The sequence below is a fragment of the Lissotriton vulgaris genome, chromosome 2_1 (assembly GCF_964263255.1).
Source record: "Lissotriton vulgaris chromosome 2_1, aLisVul1.2, whole genome shotgun sequence".
Lineage (NCBI taxonomy): Eukaryota > Metazoa > Chordata > Amphibia > Caudata > Salamandridae > Lissotriton > Lissotriton vulgaris.
Window position 1 is genome coordinate 1,746,344,574 of NC_141687.1, and position 11,797 is coordinate 1,746,356,370.

Below are 11,797 nucleotides of genomic sequence, written 5' to 3' on the forward strand. Positions count from 1 at the left end.
CATGAGAGTCTTACTTTACGGGAACGCAGATGGAAAGGGGGGGGGGCCCGTCCCGGCCCACTCCGGCCCCGGACAGCCACAGGCGGCCCGCCTTTCCCCGGGCTTCGCCCGGCGTGACCCGCGCCCGATCCCGCGACGCGGGGGCTGCACGAGTTTTAAAGCGCCTCCGGGCGCAGGTATGACGTCGTCTAACAGCGCCACAAAGAATCCTGGGTAGTTGAGTCCCCCGCTCGGCGGCTGCAAGTGTAGGAAAAGCGGCAGTGGGGGGGGGGGGGGAGGGGGGGGGGCAGGGACTCTGAAGGCAGGGGAGAGCGTCCAGCACCAACAATCACCAGCAGGTACAAGGAGTGCAGGGTCCCAAATGAAAAAGCAGCGCCCGCTCCACCGGGGCTGCACAAGTTTTAAATCGCCTCCGGGCGCAGGTATGACGTCGTCTAACAGCGCCACAAAGAATCCTGGGTAGTGGAGTCCCCCGCTCAACGGCCGCAAGTGTAGGAAAAGCGGCAGCGGGGGGGACTCTGAGGGAAGGGGAGAGCGTCCAGCGCCAACAATCACCAGCAGGTACAAGGAGTGCAGGGGCCCAAATGAAAAAGCAGCATCGTAAAATCATTTACTGGGCATCCCTTTGAAAATTCCTGTAAACAGTGCTTAATATAAATCAGTTGTTGCACTTATTTTCTTCCTTATGAGACTTTGACACAAAGAAAGAAAGAGAAAACTGCAAGAGTGAGCTAAAGGAGCAGGAGCTTTTGGCCACAGATTAAAGAGGCATACGGTGGATCAAGACTAAGGAGCCATGGTATTTTACATGCTGACACTCAATAGTGCCAGCCATGGCTTCGGAGCACCATTTTGGGCCCCAGCACTTATTCTTTTACAAATTAAATGGCGTAGACAATTGTACAAATTTATTTATGAATAAATTAAAGGGGAAAAGAGCAAAAGGTGCCTAGCTCAAGAGACTGTGAAAGAAAGTCGGAAGGAATGACAGACTAAAATAGAGGATAAAAAGAGACACATACAGAAGGAGTGAGATGGCAAACTAGGAGAAAGTAACAGTGAAAGAAACCACAAGAAAAAGGAACAAGGCAGACAAATGGCTAGGAGAGAGAAAGAGAGAAATAAGAGACCTTTTGGCACTGTGTGTCATGGAGTGGTCTGGCACAGTGTGGTGTGGCATGGCATTGTGAGGTGTGAAGTGGCATTTGGTGGAGTGGCATTGTGAGGCATGCAATGGCATTGTGCAGCGTGGAATGGCACTGTGTGGCGTGGAGCGGCATTGTTTGGTGTGGACCGGAGCAGCATTGAGTGGAATAGAATCCTGCAAAGAACTTCAACGCATTCTCAGGGGTAGTAAGAACTATTTAAATACAATTGAGCGGAGTGGCATTGAGTGGTGTGGAGGGACACTGTTTGGCATGGCATGGAATGGCATTTTGTGGTGTGGTGTGCAACCCTCGAAAATCATAAAAATGTTACCAAATCAGCAGGTCTACTGGCTTGAATAATCTACTCAACCTGACTGTAATGTACTTGACCCGGTCTCAAATAGTATGATCCTAGGCATATATTTTATTTTACAGAGCTGCCTTTTTAGTTCGTTATCACATACAAGAGCACCTTCAAAAATATGAGAGTTCATCATTTCTGCTGTACATAAATAGTCTTTTGTTTGGCTAAATAGATGTTTGTTTGGCTAAATAGTAAATAGTCTTTTGTTTGGCTAAATAGTTTGAATGTTTGCTCCATGTATTATAAGAATCTAGCGCACATTTAGGGTACATATAAACCATGACTTGCCTATTAGGTCACAATTAGCATTCTCATCTGGGCGGGGTAGGAATGTTTCTCAGTTCATTTTTAAAAACTCACTTGTAATAAATATATTACTAAAGCATGACGTGATAGCAGACTGTCATTTACAAACAGCACATTTTCCACTGAAATGGCCACAATCTTTCCCAGTAACATGCCATTTTTACATAGAAAACTAAATAGCATATTGACAATAAGATGTGGAAATTCGGTTTCAGCAAAAACATTTATCGTTTGCACATCCCCAAGTAAAATGTTCCCATTTGTTTTTATCCTATTAAAATCTTTTTTTCCTCACACAAAAATGTGCTATTAAACCCACTGAAATATATTTTCATATGTTTGTACAGTTTATTTACAAGCTATTTAAATGAAAAAAACCTGACATCCTACAGCCTTTGATTTTACACTCTTTGTACAGCACGATTGTCAGACATTTCACTTCACAAAATCCTCTAACTTTGAAGTCAGAAAAAGAAAAGTAAACACTAACCTCCAGGATAAAATAAGCAACATATTGTACGAAGACATACGCTGAAACTTGACCCTTGACTCTGGCAGAGCAAATGTGACAAGATGAAAACAATATCTAAAGGTATCTTCTATTGATTATTCACTTTGAGTATACAGAATAACTGTCCTTGATCAGCTTCCCAGAATGGGCCAGTAGACCCTAAAAATATCTTGTCCTGATAAAATCTGACTCGCCACTGTGACTAGATTTCTTAAGACACGGAGTGGCACACCACTGAAATAATCAAAGATATATGACCGGGTATACGATGTGTATATATTCAGCATATGTATTACGTTCAGAGATAGTTAGTATAGGGAGTGCCAATTTAGGAAGCAGTTTGTGCCTAGTCTAGTCGTGTTGCTATAAGATGAGCAAGGGAGCACATAAGCGTAAAAAAAATATAGGCATGTAATAATGATGTAGACCAGGGCAGGAGAAACAGAACATATAGTCCTCAAATAACCTAACAGCCTATCAGTGAAGTAGTAAACAGTATTCCTCCCAGAGGACAACAGGCAAGTCCCAAAAAGGAATGCGAAAGAGCAAGAGAGAAAAAATACCAGGTCTGGGAGTAGATTGCGGAGTTCCGAAGTGCCATAAAAATTCTGTGGAGTTCCGCAAGCGGCAAAGTGCGGCGTGAACTTCTGTTGGCGCTGATCTTTCTGCCGCGCAGGTAGAAATTCTACTTGAGTGGCAGCTCGCACTTGCCAACTTACCGCTGGCGAGTGCAGAAAACTCTGCGAACAAAGCAGAGTTCCCTGCGCAGGCCTAAAAAAACTACAGGGAAGTGTAGAAGTGAAAATGGATTGATAAAGAGGGAGACTCAGTGAAAGAGAAGCAATGAGAGAGAGGGTAAAACAATCAGATAGAGGAACAAGTATCTGCATATCCTTTTCATCCATTTCAAGCGCTGGTGATGAGAATAAGCATAGAAATTTGTCATTGCGTCAGTCTTAGTTTATCTTTCTGCAACTGAATACCAAATGCCACCATATTTTCTTAAACTCAATCCTAATAAACTCTAATTTTATTCTTTGCTGCTAGTTCTTCCACAGATGTAACATCATCCTTTTCCTGTCCTCCAACTTCTTTTGCTTTCTCCTCTTCAGTCTGAAAACTCAGATTGGATGCATTACCGTGTCCTTATTCTGCTAGTTGTTTTTGATGTTACTTTCTCCTCTGTAGAGAAGCACTCTACGAGAGAGCGTGCATTCTCCAACTATGTTATTCATGTGATTCTCGGCCTTCCCACGTCTCCATGTAGCTCTCCTTTTTCATGTGCTTCTCCCATCCATCTACACTTTACTACGTCTCACTGGGTGCTTCTTTACTCCCTTCTCCGTGTTGCTCTGTCGGCGCTTCTTTGCCATCGACTCCGGTCTTCAGGTTGTTCTGTCTTGCCTTGTGCTTCTGTGCTCACCCCCCCCCAAACCTTCTCTCAATTTTCGTTTTGCTTTCTCGCTGTGTGCCTCTCTACCCCTTCTATGCTGCTTAGTCATCTCCTTGTTGCCGTCTCGCCGTGTGTTTTTATGCTTTGTCGCTTTGTCTTCTCACTGCGCCATATCCTCCACGCATGTGCCATTTCTGTTCTTATGCACCATTTGCTCCAATTTATGGAAAGAGCTTCCATATTCTGTATGATCAATTTTTTTTTTAAAGACGTTAAGAATGAATCCTATTTCACCGCTTTAGGCATCTCTCCTTTCAGGTGTACTGTTAAAGTAGTATGTCAAATAATTTGGATAAAAGCACTATAATCAGTAAATAAATATACAAATAAATTAAGGTCGAGGGTAAGACGATACAGGAATGGCACATCTCTAAGACTATGTGGTATTAGATTAATCTCAGGCAGTGTTTCCAGCGTTTAAAGAAGTGTTTTATTCTAACCTCTCGATGCTCTGTTTTTTGGGGCACACACAATTTTGCAGCACATCCCCTAAAAGGACAAGAAAGGAAGGAGTTCCATGGCGATCAACTGCTACCAGAGGGCCCTTCAAGAGTCTGTTTACACTAACCCAGCTACAGCTGGTGCAGGATTCCCTTATACTGCACTGTCCTTAAACATTAAATCGGCACAGCAGTATCTGCTTCCAACCCTGTGCCAACCACGCCTTTCCTGGGTGCTGGGTATAACAAGGCCAAAATGCAGGAAAAAACAGGCTGAGAGCGTCGATTAGCTGCAGGGGCAGGGAGCCAGGCAACAGATAATGCCAGCATGAGGCAAAGCTAAATGTGGAGTCCTACGAGGAAAACGTGCACCTTCAAGCCGGGGTAGTCTCGATTCCATGGAAAAGTGTAAGAGATAAGTTCCTCGGCCTCTCCTCCCACATTAACTCGGCATAATGACATGGTGCAAAGCAAGCACAAAGGACACAAGAAAAAGTGCTCAAAGTTTTCCAGGTAGCAAAAGCCTCAAAAGTAAGCCGCAACTTTTGGTAACAGCAGATACTCTTAAGTTTCCTGATTTGTAATTGCTTTTGAACTAACATTAACTATCGACTTGGGTTTTTGTTTTATACAGTCACTGGATCTCCTTCGGTTATATTATTGTGTAGTGTCTAATCCAGTATCACTTCCACCATATCGGTTTACTTAATTTTTTTCCAGACATTTTTTATTAACCATATATCCCCGTGTTTTTTTTTTTTAACCAATTTCATTCATGTTCATTGTGACACAGAATTTATTAGGTAATAACATTCATATGCAGAGAACATTCTTTAAACAGCAACATTTATGACAGAAACAGCAGGTTCAGTACTTAAGCGTAAAGAAAAAAACAACATTAACCTCTTCGACGCTGATGACGGAACCGCTCCGTCATCAGCCGCGGTGGCGTTGTGCTGATGACGGAGCGGTTCCGTCATTTCCCGCCCGACGGGCCTGCGCGGATTCCGCGCCTGCGCTGGGCGTTCTATTGAGCGGGCGGGGCCATGACGGAACCACTCCGTCATCAGCACAGCTCACCTGAGACTGGTGACGGAGCGGTTCCGTCACCAGCGTGTGAGCGCCGCGCGGCCCCCCGCCCCCTTAGCGCTGCGGCGGAATAGCCGCCGCAGCGAAGGTGTTAACAACACCATATATCCGGGTTGAAACAATATACAAGATATTAAAAAAAAAAAACAGGTATAGTCCTAGTCCTACTTTCAACCCCACTGCATGAAGTGTATTCCCAAGTAGGTATTGAGTCTCAAACCAGCAGTACACTTACTAATGACCGATCAAACCATAGTGGCCACTTCGTCTAGGGCGACCAACAACACTGGGAAATAATGCAGCATTATCCAGGAACACAAAAATAACAGCCATCCGTCTGGAAGGTAGGTATGCCTCCAAGAACTCCAAAAAAGGCTCCTGGATGAGTATGTGAGCCCAGGAATGTTGATCATCTGCCCAAAATTTGATAAAATTTGCCTGCAGCAAATAGGAGTAGTACCCATGTGATCCATTCTTGGCAGCCTATGAACACCAAGTCTTATTCTCCCCCAAAATTGAGTGGACTTAACACACATACTCTGTCCAGCACACAATGAAATGTGTAGCTGAAGATGTACAATGCGACGAAAAACAGCACTGTCCAAAACTTCAAAGAACTGGAAGGTGCTATAACTTTCGGTGGCAGACGTACTCAGTTTTCGGATCAGGTTATATTTAAAACAAAGTCTGTGATATTTATTCCGCACACCCTTTGTTACCAACCATATTATAACCATACCATTAAGAATGAAAATTAGTACCTTACTACTTCCATCGTCACAGAGCATTAAAAAAAAAACATTCAAATTGATGCCCTACTCTGGTTCCCAACCTCTTCAACTATACCAACCTTAATATTCACAATGGATATATACCACCCTCCCACCTTTTCTCTTCCAACCAAGAAAGAACACTTCAGATTACCACATTTCACAATTTCATACTACCTCTTCTCCTACTCTACCAAATCTGAAACACTCGAGGCTACTTAGCCCCGACGGCCAATACTCTTACCCTTAAGATCAGCCTTGTCCTTTCCAATCACCCTCCATACTGAATCTGCCATGCATATTCTTCTGCACAAAAGGCCTCCGTATTTCCCATATGAATTGCATCATTCTGTAAGGTCCTTATTTGTATTCTTGATGTACCACTTTAACCACACCTCTTGCTCCCCTGGCATCCCTGGGAAATGTCTCACTTTTCACTTAGCCTGACACAGACTTTCACTACATCGCCCAAACATTCTGATATTTCTTATTTGCGAGGACCCCTCAATCAGTATCACTATAGCTCTTCTTATAAACACGTCTTCCACTCCCATAACTGTTAACTCCTAACACTTACACCGCCTGCAGCAAGTTGCCTAAACTGTTGAGCCAGTTAACACCATACAACTCAAATCAACACTATTCTGCATCTAGCATTAGAATTCTCTAGATGTTGGTTTGCTTTGTCACATGTCCTCATATTTCTTCTCCATGTGCCTCACAGGATTCTTCCCTCAATCATTCACACTTTGCACAGCAACTGGTGTGTTGACAACACCTGTGTTTCAAAACTGCATGCATAGAGGCCAAACTCCTTATGGGGAACTTAGGAAAGTTCCCCATAAAGTTAACAATACCCCATTGACATGAGAACCTCTTAGAGCCCAGTCCGTTAGGATTGTTGGCTTTGTCCTCTTGTAGAGGAAGATTGGAGAGATGCCCTGATGGCCCCTAGGACACTGAATATATCTGCTAGGCTCCTCCTCATTCAGATCTACTACCTTCACTGGGCATATCTCACCCCGGTGCGACTCCATAGACCAGGCTTCCGGCCAACCCCACAATGTCCACGCTGTAAAAGAGAAACAACTCACTTCTATCACATGGTCTGGTCCTGTACTATCCTCTCTAAATATTGGGCATCCATTGTGACCGAGTTAAGTGGCGTGTTGGGATGGGTAGTCCCACAACTCTGTTCCCTTCTCCTGGTGGTGATGGAGGGACTAGAAGGTTCCCGGGCCGATAAATTATTCCTAGAACAGCCATTCTCATAGCCAAAAGAGACATAGCAGCGACCCGGAAGTACTCCGCATCCTTAGTTAAATGGCAATAGGGTGTAGATTGGTGCGCCAGCCAAGAAAAAAAACCTATGAAGCAAGAGGGTGCCCAGCTAAGCATGAGCATATATGGGGCAAATGGATGGGACCATTGGACTGAGTACCCGCTGCACGGGAGGACTCCTACCCCACGTGAACCGAACTGGATGCTCACATGTAACTGTACTGTAATACTTGATATGTCAAAGTGGTGCTGTATTTACTTTGTTGGTTTTCAAAATGCCAATAAAATTGATCATCAAAAAAAACTGCATGCAGAAGCATGAAGGATTAACAATAATTACATATTTACTCATACTGGATTAATGCAAATAATCCAGGCGCTTTTTTAATAGTATGAAGGTTTTCATTTATAATTAGGAGGTGTGGACACAGACATATCAAAGCATGTGTATAATAGAAAGTAGAAGAACTTGCAGAAACATAACTATACTAGCACCAAATATTAAGCAGCATAAATGCCACAATTTTACTACCAAGGAAATGTGCCTCGTTCTGTCTTTATTACGTTTATCAATGATAGGATAAAAACGTCTTTACATAATTCTCCACGACGCAAGAATAATGTCTGTTTCTAAAGTGGTTTTCTCACACAGATCATTGCATCCTCCAATTAGTCTACACTAACCTCAGTTTAAAATTGTTCATTGCTAAGACAATTGGAACATCAAACAATACCAAAAAATAAATAGATAAAAGCTTAAAATAGATATATTTACCATGTGGCTGTGCTGCACGCATCATTATCATTATTTAAACACTGAGAAATATACTGCAGAAAGAACAGGGTACAGGAACATGAAACATTTGGAAACGGTGTAGGCGAATTGGGTGACGGAGTAGGTGAATTGGGTGTCCCAACCCCCCCAATGCACACTAAGAAGGTATTGAAATTGTGGAAAAAGATTGGCACAACTCAGCCTCTAGCGCTGTTGACTAAATTAAAAGCATGAATGAAAAGCTATTAAAGAAAACACCCTAACTGCCAAAACCACTCATTAACTAGGCCAATTCACCTTTCAATAACTCAATTAGAACACTTTTCAAATACATCCATTAAAAGTTCCTGTCCTCTGATAAAACATCTCTTGCACCATCTATCAACCACTGTAGTGAGCTTATGTCCTTCTTCACAAAGGAAAAGCCATTAAAGACAAAATGTATACTTAACATTGGTCAAGATAGTATATTCCACCATAAAACTTCTGCAACAGCGAACACTTTCTCGACCATGCCTTCAGGTGAGCTATCCAAAACGAATGGCAGCTTGCTGCATGTACTACACCCATTCTGGCTCCCTATGGAGATGTGCATTTGTGAGGTTAACTTACTACTACTGCCTATGTGTTTATCTGTTCCGTGTGCGTGAAGACGTTTGTGTACAATACCTCAAACTGAGTACAGTAATTGCTAGCCGTGCTTAACCTGAGTCTGTGGTTGCAGGTGGGGCCCACCATCCTCTTTTGGGGACCGAGACATATTTTTCCATTATTAGACTTTGGCCGAAAAAGAAGAGAGAGGAAGACAGAAAAGGAGGAAAGAAAAAAATTGCAAGATTGAGATAAAGAGGAAGGGGGCGTATGATGGTAGATGAAGGAGGCATGAGGTGGAGTCAAGACTAGACATCCTTGGTATTCGGCAAATTCAACACTCACGGGCTTCTGAGAAAAAGTTGGGGCGCCTTGCACTTATTTTTGTAACACATTAAGCACCAGGTGAGTACGCTGTTACTGTTGCTGCCAATCCAGTATCTTTCCTGCGCAAAAGCTGTAAATTTGCTTTCCCATCGGTATCTACCAGAGACATGGAGGAGGGCAGTGGGGTTAGCTGTGATGAGCATGCCCTGCATGTGTGACACGTTGTACTGTTGCTTGTACTCTAACCATTCCAACTCTGTGTTTGTCATATGTAAGGACATCGGCACTGTTGATGACCTAACAGGTCAGCTCCTGTACCTTTCTGTGCAAGAGGGAGCATGCAGTGAAGGGAGCAAAGGCACCAGATGTAGATGTGTTTGTAACTTGGAATTGTTCTGTGTATGGTAGCTTGATTTCTGATACCTATGTTGTACCAAAAATGAGAAGGCTAAGAAAGGATTTTTGCTACATAAAAATCATATCCATTAGCTTTGTTAAAATTATTTTAGTGCCCTTAAGAAACTGAAACATAATAAACAGCCCAATGAAAGTTTTTAAAAGCCAATCACGATAAAAACGTTGCAAAGTTTAAAAATAGATTTTAGAAGCATCTAATATTTATCTGAAAACACGAAATAACATCCATATTATGTTTGTACAAGACAATAGAAAGTAAAATAAAAGTACAGTACAGATAACAGAGGCTCTCACACTTCTAGAAACAGCTCGTGAGACCAGGCACTTTTTCTGTTGTGCACACTACTAAATAAAACAAGAAGGAGCCTTATCCTAAATTCATCTGTTGCACGTTCTCTAAAATATTTAAGAGTGATAACTGATTTGCATATCTGATAACATTACAGGAAGTGATATCATACAAACGTTGATAATGACATGGAAAGTGATCTCAGAAAAAAATTGCAAAAATTATGTATTATGGCAAAATTAAATAAAATTGTTGCGACTGAAGGAATCTGTAGAATAGCTTCCATGTGGTGGGATTGCTTCATTAAGCCTCTACAGTTCTGGGAGCGTCTCTGAACACAACAGAAACATGAAGAGTTGAATTTAAAGCCCTACTCACCAGGCGTCACACTTAGTGCAGAGTGAGCAATGGGGTTGATCCAAGCAACAAAATGTGTGAATATGGCACACAGGATCGAAACTAGTTGTGGTCTCTGCCTAAATCAGTTGATCGGAGTTATTACGCACCCCAGTTGGTACTCTGATCTATAAAGCTCAAACCATGTCCTCCAGCACCTCCCATCACAACTACAACGAACACAAAGTGTGACATCTTGAGAAGGCTTTAGGCCAGCATTTCCTAAACTGTAGGCAGCTAGCCAATTTTGGGTGGGGGTGAAACTCAAAGCAATAAATAAAGATAACTTTAAAATCTGTATTTATCTTGCCACATTTGCTGCACTGCAAAGACGGACTTCAAATGTCTGGCTTTGTCTTCTGCTGCTAATGTTTTTTAACAAGGAGACTGGTATTTACACTCGTATCACTTTGCAGTCAGACAAAAAAAAAACGAAGGCGAATTATGGGACAGTCTTGAAAGGAATGGCTGTAGTGTAGGATGTCATTATTCGTAATACACAATAACATGTAAATACCTGCATTTGAACTATGAACATTCTGCAGGAAGGAAAGCGAAAATGAAGCACATTTGTTTGTATTTCTTAAGCTTGATTGAAACAAAGATTTGAATTGGATCAGAACAAAGCAAGACAATGTTTTCGGTGATGCACAAATAATATATATTCACTGAAACCCGAATTCCACACATTATTATTTACGTGCAATATAGTTTTATCAGTAAAACTGTATGTCTGAAGAAATGTAGTGACCATTTCAATGGAAGATGTGCCGTAAGTAAATGACAACGTGCTACCACACGATGCTTTCGTTACATTTAAAAATCGCCAGCATCATGTCGATTAAAGCCAGTTGGATCGCGAAAGTTTAACGTACTAAAAAGTGCGTCCTGGATCTAAAAAGTTTGAGAACCACTGCTTTAGTCTATTATTTACAGCACTAGATTCGCCAGCTGTGTGTGTTAGGATACTTCTTCTTTGGCTAAAAAATATCGATGCATATTATTTTTAAAAGTAAACCTTAACTCCTCCTTGAATACACACCAACTCTCAAGAAACCGATGGCATGTCCTTCTATGTAAGTAAACCTTACCTCCCGTCCCCCAGCAGACACCACCTTCAGCTACTATTCAGTTCCCGACTGTGATATGCGAAGCCCAGGGAGGTTTTCAGGCAAAAGCTCTTCCAAAATGATTGACAGTCTAAAGAGCCGCACTAAGATCGTCTTTGGAACTATTCTTGACAGTACGCCTTGCGATTGGCTAGATCCAGCGACCTGCCCCGCCCCGCCAAAGATGCCCCACCCATTGTCGAAGAAACCTTGCTGCACCGGAAGAAACCTTCCTACTGCTGCACCGGAAGAAACACACTAGCTGCCCCGCCTCCGGAAGGCGTGTCCCCGGCTCTCTGCTCTAGCCTACCTGTGCCCCAAGGCCTTGGCAGTTTTCTTGAATTGTGATGGATAGACGCATAGATAGATTGTCCCGGGTGCTTCACGCCTTGTAGCACCGGGGCAATCTATTTTAGCTACGCGGGAGGGGTTATCCCATAATCGTCAGCGAGTCAAAGGCTTCTCTGTAGAGTTCTTCTTTGTGTGAAAGGCTCCAATTTTTTAGCTTTTTGGAAATTGTAGTTTTGTTTA

The 11,797-nt window shown here is 42.6% G+C and overlaps 1 protein-coding gene across 2 annotated transcripts in view; it reads right to left on the reverse strand.

The window, feature by feature from the left end:
* CD151 (CD151 molecule (Raph blood group)) overlaps window positions 1–11,371 on the reverse strand; it is a 161,687-nt gene extending 150,316 nt beyond the window's left edge. Inside the window, exon 1 of one of the 2 annotated variants that reach the window (XM_086957747.1) lies at window positions 11,249–11,371. The gene's annotated coding sequence lies outside the window, so the exon portion shown is untranslated. The remainder of the gene's footprint in view (window positions 1–11,248) is intronic. The other variant, XM_086957749.1, reaches the window with a different exon arrangement.
* Between the last annotated feature and the right edge of the window lie 426 nt (window positions 11,372–11,797).